The sequence below is a fragment of the Lagopus muta genome, chromosome 9 (genome assembly GCF_023343835.1).
Source record: "Lagopus muta isolate bLagMut1 chromosome 9, bLagMut1 primary, whole genome shotgun sequence".
Taxonomy (NCBI): domain Eukaryota; kingdom Metazoa; phylum Chordata; class Aves; order Galliformes; family Phasianidae; genus Lagopus; species Lagopus muta.
The window spans coordinates 5,979,354-5,992,342 of record NC_064441.1 but is presented as its reverse complement, the minus strand read 5'-3'; the positions used below and the strand labels follow the sequence as shown (position 1 = coordinate 5,992,342).

The following is a 12,989-nucleotide window of genomic DNA, read 5'->3' as shown; positions in this document are numbered from 1 at the left end:
ATAATGTGCTTAAGTCCTAGGGAGCGGTTCAGCTTTGAAGTCACTTGTGGAAATTAACTCTGTGAGGGTATCCTAAGGATTCTTCCACAGAACTGCTCTTCTTAATTGGCTGATGTCACATTTCGTTCTGCAGTAGTCAGTTATGGGAAGCATAACTGGATGGGTCGGTAGAGGCCTTGTGTTTCCTATTTGTCGTCTTACTGCTGAAATGTTTTAGTTGTATTCTTGGGTAAGACTGAATAAAGCTGCCACATCAGTGCTGTGCTATTTGTAAGCTGGATCCCCTCGAAGTTCCCATTTGTCTGTATGAGCAGACAGAAAGAAGAGAAATTCCATTGAAGTGAATGTGCTGTTCTGTGCTGGGGGTTTGTCATCAACTAAGGGTGAGAAGAGAGTAAAATAGTAATTTTTTAAAGCATGTTCCATGTAAGTAACCAAAAAGATGGTCTTTAATTTTTGTTTATTTGTTTTTGTTGCATAAAAATATATTATGATCCGCAGGAAACTAAATGTTATTTTAATGCTTTCTCTAAAAAGACTGGTGGAAAAATAGCTTTTATCCTTTTATCATCTGTTAAAATAAGTATTGATAGAAACTATCACAATATGGTTTGTGTTACAGGTGGTGTAATACCAGGGGCTGTACTGCTGCCACATCACAATTTTGTGGGGTTTCAGAGAGTAGTTCTGGTAAGGACACTCAATGATTTATCTCTTTTACTTCTCATAATAGTGGACGAAAATTTGGTACGGTTTAGAATTAGTAATTACAGTTACATGCATTTACAGTATTTGTTAGGTATCCATTTTTGCAGTCCATTGAATGTCTACATTAAGTGTTCTTTTATTCAGTGGTATTTTAACAGCTCCTTTTGGAGCTGTTATTGTCTAATGTGTAAATCCATATTCACTTTATTGAGAGCTGTGATAATATAACACATCAGTTCACAGTGTGGATGCATTAATAACTGGACCTTTTGACAAAGCATCTTGTATGATCTACATGGTGCATGGATCCTTAGCGTGCATCAGCTTCAGAAAGGGATGGGGGAGGCAAAAAAAAGTTTCTATGTTTTTGTTGCAGTGTGGGTTTTTCTTTATTTGTTTTCAAGTGCCAAAGTCTTTGCTTCCTAAAGGAAAATATGAGTACGTCATTCAGAGGGCGAACACCCAGACTGTGTGCTGTTATCACTCTTCTTAGGCTTAATGTACAGTCATGATTTTGCAGTTGTTTGCATTAAGTGTGTGTAAGTGCAATCCCTCTATCATTTCCCTTGACTTGGCACACTTCTCTTAAACACACTTTCTTATCTTTAGTCTCCTCTCTTCTGCAAGGCTGGAGTTTCAAAGGAGAGCAGATTACCTTACTTTTCCTAATAAAGGGAAAATTCATTCTGAACCGGTCTAGCAGCAGCACTGCTTACGTATTGTGCAGGAGCACAATCGACTGTTTGCTCTTGCAGCAGTGGATAACTGATACTGCATTGGTATCTGTAGAATTGTTCATATATGCTGTAATTTAACAAATGTCTTGTGGGTGGAGCAGATGTCTTTTTTTTTTTCCTTTTCTTTAATCACAGTCTCTTAAAATTTTTTTCATGAGCCTTCCTTGACTGCTGTCCTGAAGCCATAGAGGGCACTCAAAGACAGAAGGAGGTTGTTTTTAAAAACTTAGCCTGCAAACAGACCCCCACAGCCCACAGAAGGAAACTGCTGACTGTTCTTAATGGCCTTGCTCTTGCAAGGCACTGTTGTACTGGCTGTGCTCCAACAAATCACTTAAGCAATTGAAGTCAATGGGACTATAATATGCTTACATATTCTTCTGGATTGATCCCTAGCTTTCTATACTTTCACAAGCTGTTTTCCATCTTCTAAAAGCAAGGTGGGGTGCACATAAGTTCCTTAATTGAGGTTCTCAAGTCAGCCGAAGAAAGTAGGAGGAAGCCTGTTTGTGTTGGAGATTTATTGTTTGTTGGGTTTTACTGTTTGTTTGTTTTTTTGTTTTCCCCTCACTCCTTGTTTTTGTCTTTCAAAGTTCTACCAGGTGGTAATTTAGGGAAGTCAAAGGATGCCGTTTGAAGATGCAAGTGAAGGGTGTAAAGATTGAAACAGTTTTCACTGTTGTCATTGAATTAGATTGGCACATCTGAGATATTTGTGTGTGGTAGCATTCATGCTGTATATTTTCCAGCCCTGTAAACAGATAATACTTTGAACATGCATAATTAACACATGTACGCTCACGTTAGTTTCTAAATCTTGAAGTAGAAGAATAAAAGCTCTCGGTTTTATATGAGAGGAATGGCGTCACGAAGTTTTGAGTAGCATTATTCAAGACTATTAAAAAGTGATTCTGCAAAGTAAAGCCATCACAGCTTTATAAATATTGTAAGAAATGAAAGATGCTGGGAGCTCCTTGGAGACTGAAAAATACTGAGGATTTTTCAAAATGTTGCGGGCGATTTGTGCAGTCGTTACTGAAGTGTGATGTGATCTAGCGAAGGCCTGCCCTTCTTCCCCTCCATCATCTCTTTATTTTCAAATAACACTGCCATTACTGGAAATGGGTAAGCAGAATTTATTCACGCGTGGAATCTTGGGACTCCTGTGTTGGAGATGAGGTAAAGATAACGCAGCGCTTGTGTTCTCAAAGGCTGTCATGTCTAATTTCTTTAAATCTGAACTAGCGGTAGTTAATGTGGTAGCTTAACTGCGCAAAAGACAGCACAGAGGTCATGTGTGGGACAATTTAAAGATGATTTCTCCACAGCTGTGTATGTAGCAGTAGCCTGCGGTTGCTAGCTGTGGTGTATTTCCATCTCTGCTGATGTTTAACTTTTCTGCATGGAAGTGTTTTCTGTACATGAAACACAAAACCAGATTATGTTTCTAGCAGCACCAGCAGAGGACACTGTTTGCCGTTTAGCTGAGGGGAATCCATATTGGACACATGCATCTTCAAATGGTGAATGGGTTGCTTCAGAGGGGATTAACTCAAAAATTTATGAGACTGGATGTCTGATGTTGGCCTGAGCAGCCAGAAGTGTCCTGATTTTGAACTTCTTGTCTGAATTGGATCCTTTGTGACTTCAATCAATTTTACAATAGTTTTTTCAGTAGACTCCTGCCTCTGCTGAACAAAACCATTGGTTTTAAATTTTAACGTTTTTTGTGTGTAGGCACTCATTGTGAGCACTTTATCCCTCCAAACAGAAACCTTCTCCACAACAGGCTGCTCTGCAACAGCTTTTTATATACGACGTGCAAAAATAAAGTTCCTTAAAAATATCTTTCAGTATTTTGTAGAAACTCCTTTTGCATGCGTCCGCCATTGTGATCAGATTCTTCGAATCAAAGACCCTCTGTACAGTGCCAGATGAGCAAGAACATTTGGTACATGCCTTTAATCTTCAGAGAACACCAGTGTGATTGCTTCTAGAGATACAGGTGACTTTGCAACGTGTAGGAGCCATCTGGGGCTGTGTCACGGCAGGCATGTTCCTAGCATCTCTGGGAAGGGTTCCTTTACATAAACATGCCTCAGGACATCACAAAAAATAACAACAAAACCAGGGAGTATTGGCACTTGGCACTCATTCAGTGCTGCCAGTAGTTTTAGGCTAATTTGTTAGGTAAAAGATTCCATTTTCAGAGGACAAGGAAAGAGGCTTGTTTTTATTTTTCAGGGTGTTTAGTGAAAGAAAAGACTGTTCTTGATGATTCAGATTTTGGAACGGCTCCCAGTAAAGAAAGGATGCATTGCAGGGTATGGAAAATCTTATCAAGGACGATGACTGTGGTGTATGTCTTTTCTGTGTTACAGACACAGCAGCTCACAGTACCTGCTTTTCTTAGCTTTTTGCTAAAAGACCTTTGATACACCTTCATTTAAAGGGGGGGAGAAGGAGAAGCAAGTGCTGGAGGTAGGGAAGGGGGTTGGATTAATGGCTATGTAAGTCTTGGAGGTGTAAGTTTTTCATTACATGGAAATACAGGTAGAGCTAATACAGATTAAGATATTCCATGCCAGAATACATGGCAGTAAGGCAGTAATGTTTTTTCGCTCATGACAAATTACACAGAGATAGGATGTGGTGCAGAGTAGGTTGTGGAGATGCGGGGACTGAAGGTGTGCATTGTTGAGTGCACAGAGCCTGGAAATGGTGTAAATTGAGTAGGAGCACAGTTGGGTTTAGAGAACAGTCAGTGCACGGCTCCCAGGGCCGAGGTGCTTCTGTTGGACGTGTGTCCCAGTGAGGGTCTGGTGTGTGCAGATCTGACTGTGGTGTCGGCCTGCCGTCCCGCAGCGGAGCGGGGCCATCTGCTCTGCCAGTCAGTTCCCTGCCTCCCCTTCTACAGCGTGTGGTAGCGATGCTGACAGCCACGAGAGAGAGATGATGGGAGAACGGTGGCCCGGCAGTGCCCGAGCTTTCATGTCAGTCTCTTACCATATGGTGCTTGTGCTGTCACAAGGCTTTTAGCTGCGCTGTGCTCTGTCTGAGCAGTGGTTATGGAGCTGCTGAGCAATCCCCAGCTCCAACGCTGCTGTTGCTGCTTTCGATTCTAAGAAGCCATCACGTCCAAAAGTGGTTCTGTGCCCTCGTGCCTACATGTGCATGACCTTCAGCAGCAGCCCTTTGTCTGCCTCTGTGTCCAGATGCATCTTGCACATGCAGCCGATTACACCACTATTGCAGGCTGGTGCACGGCGCAGTAGAAGAAAAAATGAGAGTGCTACTTCTTTGTATTTACAACCTGAAAAACAAAAAAGGATGATTTCATTGATGGCAGTGAGGCACCGCACAGACAAGTCGCCACATGCTTCGTTCTGCCTGTGGCTGCAGTTGGTCCCATTCGTGTATCGCCGTGCCCATTCTCATCAGGAGCTCTGAGACCTGAGGGTATTCAACTTTTATTGTAGTGTTTGATTTAAACTTAACAGATGACAGGAGCTTTGAATGACAAAGAATAATGTTTTCAGACTGTTTATTTCTTAATTTACTTTGTAGTTCTTGAGAGACGTGACCTTCATCTTACAAAATACACCAAGAAGGCAAGCACTTTGTATCCTGTTCTTCATTAGGAGTCAATTCCAATAGGGCTCGTTAGAGTTTAGGTGTTTCTGGAAAATTTGGCTATCTAACTTCAGAGTTCAATGCTTTATGATCCTTTTTAACACTCATTTTTCTGAAGTAAATTTTTAAACGATCAATTAATTTTAATTCATTCAGCTGCCTCTTCTATGGAATATCCTGATAGTTAATGTCTTGTTGGTTATTAATCTTTAATTAAAAACAGCACAGCTGGAAATGCTTTCACACTGTCCTATTGTACGTGGTCTTGTGTGCGTTGGTATCCCGTCTGTTACTGCAGCTCAGATAGTGCAGTCCAGCTGATGGTGAAAGAAAAGTGCTAACTGTGAGACTGCTTTAAAGACTCAGCAGCAGTTTGCACCTTACTTAATACTGTCATGGCATTTGGTTTCATTCGACATGGGGAATGAAAATGAAGTGGTGTAGGTGGTATTGGTGGAGTGGATGTGAGGAAAGTACGTCTTACTTTGTGGATTAGTGATCTAATAAGGCTGGGATAATTGGGGATGTGCAGGAATGAATGCATCTAACGTAGATTCACAAGTTGTTTTTATAGATACGTCATCTTCACAGTCAGTTGCAGAAACGTATTATTTCTGCTTTGGAAAAAGGGTTTTTCCATTTCTTTTCCTTAATTTCTGAGCTCATGATGGTAATTTATCTTTGCATCTCCACTGGCTCATTCAAAGCTGCTTCAGTGACTGGCGTGGATGTATAAATGTTTGAGTTAAGGAAGTAGAGTTGAGTTTTTAATCTGAGGGTAAGCTTTCTTAAGCCTTCCTTCAAACTCTTCATTCAGGCATAATGCTACAGTCACTTATGGGTTATATGTCTTTAAGTCTTGTAAGTGAACATCTTGGGGCTAGAAAAAACTTGTCAACGTGCATTTAATTTATTCCAGGCTTTAGGATATGTTTTGTGGCTGCTGAAGACTTTGAATGCTAAATATGATCAGTGTTGGCACGTATTTTCAATACCAAATCCCACTGTTTGACTGCTGTTACGTTCACGGCACACTTAATATTTGGATTAGTATAGAAAAGCGTGTCTCAAGCACATTGTATTTCTACTATTGATGTTCATAAGTACCAATCTACCTGTTTGCCATCAATCTGTGACTCATGAGTAGCAATGGCCTTGTCCCAAGCAGTCAGAAGGTGTTATAAAAACATACTGCCATCCTTGTGTCATTGATGTGTTGGCTTTCTTCTATGAAGGGCACTTTTTGCTTTTTTTTCTTCATCTCAAACAGAAAAAAAAACACTAAAAAGGAATCTCGCTTTCCTGCTTCCCCTCCAGAAAGTAGCAGCAGCTCTTTATCACTGGAATTGAGGTGATGCTTTCCCTTGTTTCCTTGTTAGATTTGAAATTGCAGTAAAATGTAATTGAAGGATTAATTGAAGGATCTTTGAGTTCGGTGAGTTTGCTAATTTTTTTCCCCCACCCTATTATAGTTTCTCATAAGGGTTTTCCATTTCATCAGAAACAGTGGACTCAGAGCTGTTGGTGCTCTACAGGACATCCACCTCAGGAAAACATTGGCAGCTTTCAGGCACTTACTGGTTGTTAGCCACAAGCTCTGCTGCCAGAGTACGTAATTCTGAAACTTCTTTTCTCATGGGAAAGGCATGTAAGACTTAGTCTTAATAACCAGGGAAGCAAGTCAGCTTTATTTGCATTTGGAATAGGTCAGCCCCTTTTCACTAGCTTTATGAACAAAACACCTTAATTTTTTTGTCCCCTTAATCAAATCATATGTTTGTGTATCCCTACTGCAGTACTCATGTGCCATGCCTGATAAAATCAGAGCTTTTCTGAGGTTGCGTAGTGGGGGGAAGGCACTCATCCAGCACTGCGAATCCAGACAGATTCACAGGACTGCCCTTCTCTGCCCTGTGCTACTTGTGTTGCTTTTGCACCAGGATATGGCTGAGGATGCAAGGCTGAACGGCCAAGGGCAAGTAAAAGGAACAGAGTTTAGGTGGAATGAGTATCACTGGGGTTAAGGATGAATTGAATTTTATTCAACTACCAGATTGCATTGTGAGAAGTGTTGGCAACTCATCTGTTGTAACAGAAAAGCAGTAAAAGAACGTGAAGTAAGAGATTTCAGAAGGAAGTGCTGATAAAGTCAGTGCTCTTGAAAGTGGTTGGGGAGATGAGTGCAGGAGAGCAGAGTCAGTGTAGGCTGTGCATGGTGAGGAGGTGAAAGCCAGGGCAAATGCATCACCACAGGCTCAAGATTGTGTGTCAGATCAGGAGATGAAAGCCAGAAGATGGATCACCAGCTTGAAAAAGATGGCAAATGCAATGGATACAAGCTGTAAAAGGGTGATGATATTGGGAAATGGAGTCCATACAACTCTGTGAAAAAATCTCTAGTCAACACAGGGATGCTCTTGCAGGTGTGCAGAGATCCTTTCTGCGGATGCTGTTGAGTTGCCATCAGGTAGCAATGTAAATGTGTTACACATAACAGGTGGAATCGCTGGCAGGCTGCACAGCCCCAGTAAGTTTTCCAGAGCAACAGTGAGTTGAAAATCAACAAATTACAGGAGTGTGCTAAAAAGCCTGTAGTAGTTGGCACTGCGGGGCACGGAGCTTTAGCTCGCACTCAGGGTGAACCTCTGTAACCCATCGGTATGCAGGTCAGCTTCAGCAGCGTGGTGAAAAACTGCGTGGCTGTTAGCACACCAATATCCATCAGCTCAAGCAATTGATGTAGATGTAATCACTGTCTCTAATAGAAATGAAGTCGGGGTAATGGAACATTGTCACAGGATCAATGTCTCCTGTTTTGAAAATAAACCCCCTCAGCTTTGCCTTTGCATTTATGTACCAGCAGGCGACCATATCATTCAATTCAATTGACACAGTCTCTAAGAGCTCTGAATGATCTATTGTGGGAACATCAGGAACAACACATTGGAAAAAATGGAATGTTCTTGATCAGACTTGCAGGCCATGGGATTCATTGGGTTTTCCAGCAGTGAAAATGAGAATAAATCAGCTGAGAGCATAAACTTAGCACAGTACGGAGGTCGTTAACTCCATTTTTAGCTTCAATTGTTCAGTTTTTCCATATTCCTGATCAAAAATGTTGGACTGTAGCACTTGTACTTATTTTCAATGATGAGTAGTCACAAATAGACGACATTTTTGGCTGTTGCCCCTCCCTTCCCTTAGTCTCAGCAGAAGCCAGAGGCTCTTGATAGAGCTTATTTTGACTGATTCAAGAGCTCTTCTCATTCAGTTATTTTCTCTGAAATTTTTACACAGCTTGATCCAAGTGAGGATTAATGGGTGTGTTCCCACATTCATCCATAATTAATTTTTTGCTAGGGCTTTAATGCAGAGCAGGACATAAGCAGTCGTGTATTTGCACTCTCAGAACTGGGTGCATGATTAAGAGGTACATTGCACTGGGTTTTAAACAACGTAGCAGGTAATGCTTATTGCAGTTTTCGTTTCTCTTGCCCTTGATTCCAGAAATCTGATGTTAGATCCAGAGAATGCCAGCAGGCTGTTAGTTCCATGGGCTCATTAAAGCCATTTAATAATTTGACAAAGCCTCCTCAGGAGTGGGTCTGTGCAGTTGATTGCAGGAATCTATTTCAATCAGATATTCCTGAAGAATTGTAACTTCATCTAAAGGGACGTGGCCTGAGGAGGAGTTGAACCTCAACAGCGTTTATTCAATATCGAGTATAAGTAGCAGAACCATCCTAAGTCAGTATAGGGAATTACAAAATATAGCTGCCATGAAGCACTGTAAGATGCTGTACAGCTGTGTGGGAAGCTGGGTGTGACTCCAGAGAGGAATGGAAGCTTTGGAGCCCAAGCACGGGAAGAGTGGCACTGACTGCATCGTCACTGGTCTCTGCTTTCACAGCCAGGATCCCGGCCTCCTGGGTCACGTAGCATATGACTTTGGGGAGGAGATTCATAGTTCAGTAATTAAATACTACTTTGCTCTAGGCAAAATCAGCAAATAGGTTTCATCTGCAGCTTATTTTGTAATAGTGCTCAGGACTGTGCCTGGTGTTCCTGGGGACTGAGTGCTCAGATAAGTAGACAGTAACTGTTATTTTTAGCTGAGTTTTTGGGTGGTTTTTATTGGCTTTTTTTCTTTTCCTTTCAGGGTTGCAGTTCTTTTTCTTCCGAAAATTGCAGACTGGCTTTGTCATCTTGTATGCTTCATACTCTCAAATTGGCACAGAAAGACAGAGACTGCTGCCATAAATTAGGTCACTAAAGCTGAAGTACAGAATACAAATATTTATTGCCTGAGCTAAGGAAAACAATTCAGATGAGGAAAGGAAAATGTATTTATTTATTTTAGTATTTGGCAATGAAGCTGTATTCCTGAGATAATAAGTAAAACAAAGCAGTGGAGTTGTAAGATAAGCCTGAGAAGCACCTCTTAAATTGCTGCAAGGAAAACTAGCAGGGCTTGACCTTATGGTAAATCACTACAAAGGTTCATGAGGTAGAATTACAGTTAATTTTTCATGCAGGTTCACATTTGGCATAGATTTAGCCTTAACAGCAAAAAAACCCAAAGGAGATAGGGTGCTTAAAGATAGCAGTGTGAAAATACAGGTAAAAATGCAGAAAACAAGATAGCGTTCATTTTAGAGTATATTTAAAAAGAAAAGTGAGTATGTGTAATTTCAAAAATATTTACGTCTAAATTAAAAGTTAGTGAGAATTCCTAATTGCAGATTTGTCAGATAGTTGGAGGATCTCCTCAAGGAGTGATCTGTGCTGTGCCCTTTTCTCGGAGGAAGGTTTGAAGGAATGACTGGGATTCCTCAAAGCAGTTGAGTTAAAACAGTGAAAAAGGCAGGTTTTTTCCCTTCTTTTGAAGTATTCATTTTGATTGAAATTAAATTGATTTGATCAGTTGATACACAGAAGGGCATACAACATTGGCTGCGTACCGTAGATTTGAAATACAGGATTCACCGGTTTGTTCATGCAAGTTGTCCATTGCAATCCGTTTTTAAACAGTTCTATCTATAAAACTCCTTGGAAGACTTCTTGCTGAGTTTGGAAACATTGTGGAGCAGCCACATCCTGGGGAAGAGCCCTGGAAAACACTGGGAATAAAACAGCAGCCACCAGGAGAGGAGTTCCATGAGGCAACAGACCAAAACTTGGGTTCTGCGGGCTGCTCACAACATGAGCTGCGTGTGCTGCGTGTGCTGACCAAAGAGTTGTCAGGTTTTCATGGAAGAGGACGGAATGACGAGGACTTGTGGCAGTGTTGTTGGTGTAGGAGATGCTACTGTTTTTGTAGCCAGGCTTCTGTTTTCCATGCAAAAATGGAGTGGGTTGTTCACATCTGAACACTGAACACTTCTTAGAGCTGCCCAGAGCATTAGCTGTTCCCTTTAACGTATCGCATTGGTATCAAACTGACGATTGCTATGTTTGGGGAATTGTTGTTTGCAGCAGCTTGCCAGGCAGTTCTGTTATCTTACCTAATGAGGATGTGCTGAGCCCACTTCACACTGCATGATTCTTTCTTAAGCTGTTGTTGGATGTAAGGAGTAAGTCTGAACTGTAGTAAATCCACTATATATTATAAAACAGTAATGAAGAGGCACAGAATGCTAATCTCATGTATAAACTTTCTCTGCCAGTTCACCGTCTTTTTGTTGTTTTTTTTTTTTTAAAGCACAGAAAAGCTATTAGGCAAGGAGCCATATCAAGCAGCATCTGTTCTCCAGCATTTGGCATGAACCTGGAATAAGAGTACATAGCTAGTACAAAATACTATACAAATACTAATGTATGGTAGAATAATTTGTTAGAAACGCAATCAGATTGGTGCTGCTGGGTACCCACCAGTCTGTAGATCCAGTTTTCATGATAGTGGAGCTTGACCTCTCTAGAATGAATTCTACTTGCAAGTGCCACACAAAGTATGAAAGAACATGGATGGTCCTTGAGGGCAGGAGATGCCACGCTAACTGCAGCATGCTGGTGCTTTGGAGTCACAGTTGTGTTGCAAAATACAGGCACGTTTTCACTGAGCGGAAGCTGAGATGGAGTTGGTGTGCGGGCTCTGAGATGAGAAACCTAATTTCCTTTGAAAGAATAGTTTCTGAATGACTTTGACTCCAGCCATCGATTCGCTGCTTGGTTGAGTCGGGGGAATTTGTCAAAAGCACAGGAGTGCATCTTTTGAGTTTCTTACTGACGTGTGACACACTGAGCTTTTGCCTACATCTTGAGGCCACCGTAAGTATAGGCAGTTGGCTTTTATTTTGTGGCTGGTATGTTATATGCCTGCTAAATTAATAATGCCCTGGGATACTTTGGTACTGTATTGATTGGAATTTCACTAGTGCTGTGCATCCTGCCAGTGCCTGTGGCCCAGTGGTTTGGGGTGCTATGGGGGAAGAGCACAGTTGTCTGCCACTGGCACACTGGCATTGCTGAGCGTGACTGGGACGCGTGCGGGTTAAAACAGAGCCTGAGCAGCGTGCTGAGGTGGATTTAGGGCCACCAGGAGCTGCCCCAGGGCTGGAGGGCATTGTGTCTGTGGCTGAGACCCCTCTGCAGGGGCTGTGGGTGAGGCCTTGCGCCTTGTTGCTGCTGTGCTTTCCCCAAAGCTGCTGTGGGAAGGCTCAGTCCTTGGGCCGTGGGGTGGAGGTCAGGCTGGCTCCCGCAGGTGCCCTGGTTGGCGCTGACTGGAAGCGTGTTGGGGGGAAAGAATGATGGAATCCCTTCGTTCTGTATTGCTGCAGCATTTTCCCTTTGGGGGTGGCAGGGAGAGTCGTTTGGTTCTGTGTTCCTTAGTCAGCTCCTCGCTTCCCTGGGTGTGCAGTGGTTGAGCTGCAGCCTGCTAGGGAGGGAGCACCACAAAAGCCTTTCAGATTGAGACAAGCACTGAAAAAACGGGTAAAGCAATATCTTGACTTTTTTTTTTTTTTTTTTTTTTTTTTTTTTAAAGGAAACTTTAGCAGCCTTTTCGGTTTCATGCCCTCACCAGGAAAGCTGTGTATTTATTTAACACATTTCTGCATTTTTGGAGTTGTTACCGTTGCAAAGGCAGTGCTGCACTGCCACCTGTTGGCAGCCGGGCAGGAACGTGCATTTCCAGCAGTGGCAGCGCCTGTCCTTGCCTTGCCACAGCTTGCTTAGAAACACTTTGAGCCAGCCTTGAAAAATTACACTCATTTGACTGGGGCAGGGTGAGTAGCACTTCTGACAGCCAAGCAAAACGTTAGCTTTTTTCTTTGGTTATCCAGCTGCGTAACGTGTGGCAGGTAAATGTGTGACATTTCAGCGGTTCTGCTTTCAGTGGGGAGTCTGTTCTGTATTAATAATACAGATCTTCTCTATGTAGCAAATAGTGCTCATATCCGATCCTTGCGTTTTGATCCATCTTTTTGGATGATGCAGTGAGATGTTAAAAGTCAGTAGCAGACTCATGAAACAAACACTGCCATTTGCGTGTCTAATGTGAAAAGGCGTCTTTACAAGACTTTTAAAATGGAGTTACTGCTTCTTTCTGAAGGATATTGTACCTCTTCTGTAGAACTTTCCTGCAATGAGCAGACTTTGAAGATGATTTGCTCCAGGTTTGACCACAAATACAGCTGATTAAATCAGTGTTTGGTGCTGCGTGTGCTGTAACCGATTGTCAGTGCATGAAATGCCTGGAAATGGTATTCATTTCACACGCTTAATGAACAATCCCTCAAAGTACATTGTAATTTGTTAGGTGTACGGCGTGCATCCAGCGGCCGTGGATGGGCAGTGCAAGGATAGTGTTGATGTATCTTTGGAAGCTGAGCTGCGTTAGCAAGAGGCTGTACTGGAGTCATTATTTTTTCCTTAAATAGAGATGAGAAGGTTTTATGTAGCTCTGCATTTTTA

At 42.1% G+C, this 12,989-nt stretch overlaps 1 protein-coding gene across 12 annotated transcripts in view; it reads left to right on the top strand.

The window, feature by feature from the left end:
• The window catches only part of TBL1XR1 (TBL1X/Y related 1), a 382,210-nt gene that overhangs the window by 347,757 nt on the left and 21,464 nt on the right, over window positions 1-12,989 (top strand). For 8 of the 12 annotated variants that reach the window (XM_048954695.1, XM_048954694.1, XM_048954699.1 and 5 more), the window contains one exon: window positions 623-690. The exons of the other annotated variants lie outside the window; for them this stretch is intronic. The gene's annotated coding sequence lies outside the window, so the exon portion shown is untranslated. The remainder of the gene's footprint in view (window positions 1-622; window positions 691-12,989) is intronic. 12 annotated transcript variants of the gene reach the window in all.